We start from the raw sequence: 6,443 nt of genomic DNA, 5'->3' as shown, positions 1-6,443 counted from the left end.
GTTCTTGGGCGAGTTGGAATCCCTCGTAGACCGTTTGGGTCTAACAAAGCAATGCCATCATGAAGCATTCTGGCCTGTAACTGATTGCAAATGTTTTTTAGAGAAGAAACAAAGTAAAACAATAGCTATCTGTGAATGACAAAAGACTTAAAATGGTCATAGTTAAAGGTCTGATGAGAGTTCATTTGACAAGGAAATTTGGTTAATTGTTGGCATACAACATTTAAAATAGTAACTAGAATTATGACTGACAATATTTAATCGGGACATACCATGGACAACAAGAGTACTGACAAATGTCTATGAATTTAATATAATTTCTGAAATATTTATTTGAATAACATTTACTCACACTAATATAATATAGGGAAGAGTAAGCACCTCTTCTTATTTGACAACACTTTTTTATACAATTCAACATATCAAGTAAAACAAATTATTTTCAACATTTTTCTTTATAAGTTGAATGACCAAATCCTTTGAGATTTTTCAGGACCGTTTGAGAAATCTCAAAGTTAGTTCTAAAACAAGATTTCATTTAGGATTTAATTTGGGGGAAGCAAAGTTGCCAAAAATGTAAAAAACATTAGTTCATTTAAATGTGAGAAGTCCTGCTTCTCTTAAATAATCAAGGATATGATAAAGGTTTATATAAGGCCTAGGAAATTATTTGGATAAGACACCAAATTGTTTCCTATGCAAATTACTTTAAAAGTAAAGAAAAACCCTTTTACACTGTCTTATTAGGAGCAGACTAATATTCTAAAAAAATGCAGTTTTAATACATAAATAGCTAAATTCTAGATTTGTACCAGGGCACTTTTGATATTAAGACTCATTTTTTAAAACCTTATAAATCATTCAATCTTTACCAGCTTGACCACACATGAAATTCATTTTCTACAAACCTTCTACAACTTTTATATACATTCAGATTTGTCTTATATTTTACCTCTTTCTCAATCTGAAACAACCATATTCTTACTTTAGGATAAAATGGCTTTCTTTTTCCCTTAACACAAACACATCCTTTGTACCTTGTATAATTTTCCTTATCAAAAACATGTCCTACTTTCCTTGCATACATTCATAAGTTTTTCTTCATCTTATTATTTCTAGTAGTTTTAATTACATATATTTATTATAGATTTTAATCATTAGTAGCCTATCTTTTATAGAGAAAATTAGAAAATAAACAGTTGTGAACCGTCACATACAAGCATCCTGTAGCAGACTAGCAAATTTTATGAATATAACATCTAAATTTTTATAGATATATTCTTCCTCATAGTACAAATTCTCAGTGTGGCAAAGAAAACACATTTATTAATAAGCCAAATATATTAACTTCTTTATATCATATAAAAATAGGATGCCAAAAATATATAAACTTTAACTTGTGCTTAGTAATTAATATTTGGATTTTATCTTACTTAAAAATAATCTAGATATATAATGAATACATTAGTCCGCCCTTTTCCTCAGTCTTGCTTTCCAAGGTTTCAGTTACCAGCAGTCAACCTGAGTCTGAAAATAATAAATGGAAAATAAAATAAACAATTCATAAATTTAAAATCTCATGCCATCCACTTCTTCCAGCCTGGGACATGAATCATCCCTTTCTCCAGCATATCCACCCTGTATACAATACCCTTCCATTAATCCCTTACTAGTCATTTGGTTATCAGATCACTGTCCAGTATCTCAGAGCTTGTGTTCAAGAGATCCATAGTTTACTTAATAATGGCCCCAAAGCACAAGAGTAGTGAATCTGGCAATTCAGATATCCTCTTTCTGTGCCTAATGTATAAATTAAACTTTGTCATAAGTATGTATGTATGGGAAAAAGGATAGTATATATAGAGCTCAGTACTATCCACGGTTTTAGGCATCCACTCGAAGTCTTGGAACATACGTATTCCCCACAGATAAAGGGAGACTACTGCATCTGTTATTTGACTTAACATAACTCTTAGGATTCAAGTTACCAAAAAGATTTAGGGACCTGTTTCCAAGCAGACATTCTATAACACCAAACAAGGCTAGCCATCCCCTCAAGTAATTTCTCTGTTGATTACTGTTACAGCACATGCATGTTAGGCAAGCGTCACAAAAGCAAAAACTTAAAACAATATTAAATAAATTTTGTTGGTTTACTCTTGCTCTTGATATACATGAAGTTATGGGTATCGAGCAATTCATCTTACTGCATCTTTATTTGTACATTTTTTCCCTGAGGGAGAAATGGAGACAGCTGGTGGCAGAGTTACAGTTATAATTTAAACATCCAGTAAATACAATATTAGTTTATGTGATTAGTAAGCCCAAGTAGAATAAAAATGTATGCTCATATTATAATTAATGTTGATATTTCATAAGACATAGTTTTGTTTATTTATTTATTTATTTATTTATTTATTTATTTATTTTTGGCTGCATTGTGTCTTCGTTGCTGGGCTTTCTCTAGTTGCGGTGAGCGGGAGCTACTCTGTGTTGCAGTGCACAAACTTCTCATTGCAGTGACTTCTCTTGTGGAGCATGGGCTCTGGACACATGCGGGCTTCAGTAGTTGTGGCTCCTGGGCTCTAGAGCGCAGGCTCAGTAGTTATGGTGCACAGGCTTAGTTGCTCCGCGGCATGTGGGATCTTCCCAGACCAGGGCTCAAACCCATGTCCCCTGCATTGGCAGGTGGATTCTTAACCACTATGGCACCAGGGAAGTCCCCATAAGACATAATTTGTTTTAAATTAAACCAACGCTATTACACTAGTCTTAATTGTCAAAGATTTACCCAAGTCATGTGAACGTGAAGATCATTGGGTTAGTTTCTATATTTTTGGGTACTTAGGAATACAGGCAAACTTCGTTTTATTGTGCTTTCCTTTATTTCGCTTCACAGATGTGTCTTTTACGAATTGAAGGTTTGTGGCAACTGTGAGCCATTCAAGTCTATCAGCACCCTTTTCCCAACAGCATTTGCTCACTTCATGACTCTGTGTCACTTTTTGATAATTCTCACAATATTTCAAACTTTTTCATGATTATTATGAAATTATTATTATTTGTTATGGTGATCTGTGATTAGTGATCTTTGATGTTACTATTGTCATTTTTTTTGGGTACCATGAACCACACTCATATAAGATGGCAGACTTAATTGATAAATGTGTGTGTTCTGACTGTTCCACCAACTGGCCCTTCCCCCATTTCTCTCCCTCTCCTTGGGTTTCCCTATTCCCTGAGACGCAACAATATTGAAATTTTGCCAATTAATAACACTACAATGGTGTCTAAGCATTCAAGTAATACGAAGAGTTGCACGTCTCTCATTTTACATCAAAAGCTAGAAATAATTAAGCTTAATGACGAAGGCATATTGAAAGCTGAGATAGGTCAAAAGCTAGGCCTCTTGCACCAAACAGTTAGCCAAGTTGTGAATGCAAAAGAAAAGTTCTTGAAGGAAATTAAAAGTGCTATTCCAGTGAATACACAAATGATAAGAAAGCAAAACAGCCTTATTGCTGATATGGAGAAAGTTTTAGTCTTCTGGATAAAAGATCAAACCAGCCACAACATTCCTTTAAGCCAAAGCTTAATCCAGAGCAAGGTCCTAAATCTCTTCAATTCTATGAAGGTTGAAGGAGGTGAAGAAGCTGCAGAAGAAAAGTTTGAAGCTAGCAGAGATTGGTTCATGAGCTTTAAGAAAAAAAGCTGTAAACATAACATAAAAGTACAAGGTGAAGCAGCAGGTGCTGATGTAGAATCTGCAGCAAGTTATCCAGAAGATCTAGCTCAAATCATTAATGAAAGTGGCTACACTAAACAACGGATTTTCAATATAGATCAACCAGCCTTCTATTGGAGGAAGATGCCACCTAGGACTTTCATAGCTAGAGAGGAGAAGTCAATGCCGGGTACAAAACTTCAAGGACAGGCTGACTCCATTGTTAGGCTCTAATGCAGCTGGTGCCTCTAAGTTGAAGCCAATGCTCATTTACCGTTCCAAAAGTCCTAAGGCCCTTAAGAATTATGCTAAATCTGCTCTGCCTGTGCTCTATAAATGGAACAACAAAGCCTGGGTGACTGCATATCTATTTAAACATGGTTTACTGAATATTTTAAGCTCACTGTTGAGACCTACTGCTAAGAAAAAAAAAAAGATACCTTTCAAAATATCACTGCTCATTGACAATGCACATGGTCACCCAAGCTCTCTGATGAAGATGTACAACAAGATTAATATTGTTTTTATGCCTGCAACATCCATTCTGCAGCCCATGGATCAAGGAGTAATTTTTTTTTTTGCGGTACGTGGGCCTCTCACTGTTGTGGCCTCTCCCGTTGCGGAGCACAGGCTCCGGACGCTCAGTCTCAGTGGCCATGGCTCACGGGCTTAGTTGCTTCGCGGCATGTGGGATCTTCCTGGACCAGGGCACAAACCCGTGTCTCCTGCATCGGCAGGCGGACTCTCAACCACTGAGCCACCGGGGAAGCCCCACGAGGAGTAATTTTGACTTTCAAGTCTTATTATTTAAGAAATACATTTCATAAGACTATAGCTGCTATAGATAGTGATTACTCTGATAAATATGTTTAAAGTAAGTTGAAAACCTTCTGGAAAGGATTCACCATTCTAGATGCCATTAAGAGCATTCATGATTCATGGGAGGAGGTCAAAATATCAACATTCACAGGAGTCTGGAAGAAGTTGATTCCAACCCTCATGGATGAATTTGAGGTGTTTAAGACTTCAGTGGAAGAAGTAACTACTCATGTGGTGGAAATAGCAGGACGACTAGAATTAGAATCCTGAATAAGTGACTGAATTGCTGCAATCTCACGATAAAACTTTAAGGGATGAGGAGTTGCTTCTTATGGATGAGCAAAGAAAGTGGCTTCTTGAGATGGAATCTACTGGGTGAAGATGCTGTTAAGATTGTTGAAATGGCAACAGAAGATTTCCAATATGACATCAACTTAGTTGATAAAGCAGCAGCAGGGTTTGAGAGGATTGACTCCAGTTTTGAAAGAATTTCTACCGTGGGCCAAATGTTATCAGACAACACTGCATGCTAGAGAGATCATTTGTGAGAGGAAAAGTCAATCAATGCAGCAAACTTCATTGTTGTCTTATTTTAAGAAGCTGTCACCGTCACCCCAACCTTCAGCAGCCACCACCCTGATCAGTCAGCAGCCATCAACACTGAGGCAAGACTCTCTTACAGCAAAAAGATTGTGACTCACTGAGGGCTCAGTTGATATTAGCATTTTTTAACAGTAAGGTGTTTTTAAAATTCAGGTATATACATTGTTATTTTAGATATAATGCTATTGCACACTTGATAGACTACATTATAGTATAAAAATACCTTTTATATGCATTGGGAAACATGCTTTATTGCGATTTTTGCTTTACTGTGGTGGTCTGGAATTGAACCTGCAATATATCTGAGGTAGGTTATACTTGTACTTAATTTATATAAGTGCTCATTTATTTCTAAATCACTTGAGCAGATTGGTTTTATAAATTATTAAGTTATTTAATAAATTAATTTCTTAATACTGTCCAGAGGTAAGAAAATATCACATATGCATAACATACCTTATAGGCATACATAATCTTATGAATAGGCACAAAGAGAGACCATATAGCTTTCCATTCTAAAATTTTAGTACACTTTTGTCTTTGATATTTTTAATTGAAAAGAAGCTTGAATATGGTAAAAGAATGAAAGAAGAACAGAGGTGATGCGAAGGGAGAGGATAGGAGGGTCAGATTGGGAAGATCTCAAGTTTCCCAAAGAGACCACTGAATTTCCGTATATTTTTCTTAGTAAAATTATGCCAACAAGGAGGTCAATATAGGTTTAAGAAAGGGGTTTCTGTCAACTGAGAAGTTCTCACGTGAGTAGCAGCAATCAAATAGAGAGAACAGAGTATTCTCACAAAGAACCAGGATTATTTTTCCAGCTCAGAAGTTGGGAAGAGAAACCTCACTTAAGAGAGAGAACCAGGAACAATTTCCAAACCCAGGGAGTTAAAGAGTAATCTCACTTAAGATAGAGAGTCAGGAAGAATTCCAACCCAGTAGTTACCTTTAAAACGAAGAAGCTTGGGCCTCTCACCCAGCTTCTGCTTGCCCGGGACTCTTTTCAGTTGCCTTAATCATAAAATATTTTTTTAATGAAATTAATCCTCAGAGTACAAATATTTTATTCTATTAGAAATATAACTATGAATGTGATACAAGATTTGAATGGAATCCCAAATAAATTGGGATTTCAAAATAAATTTTGAAATCAAAATTCAAAATAAAATACTAAATCCCATTTTTGTAATACAAGATAGTTTTGTAATGTAAATCTCTCCAGTTAATTTCCCCTTTCAAAGGTACCTGGTGGCTTCCTATCACCATGGGAATATAATGCAAACACCTTCCCTGC

At 35.7% G+C, this 6,443-nt stretch overlaps 1 pseudogene; it reads left to right on the top strand.

Moving 5' to 3' along the window:
• The first annotated feature begins 3,283 nt into the window (after nucleotides 1-3,283).
• Nucleotides 3,284-5,275, top strand: LOC136142279 (tigger transposable element-derived protein 1-like; annotated as a pseudogene).
• The last annotated feature ends 1,168 nt before the right edge of the window (nucleotides 5,276-6,443 follow it).

The sequence above is a fragment of the Phocoena phocoena genome, chromosome X, assembly GCF_963924675.1.
Source record: "Phocoena phocoena chromosome X, mPhoPho1.1, whole genome shotgun sequence".
Lineage (NCBI taxonomy): Eukaryota > Metazoa > Chordata > Mammalia > Artiodactyla > Phocoenidae > Phocoena > Phocoena phocoena.
This window is presented reverse-complemented; position numbering and strand designations above follow the sequence as displayed.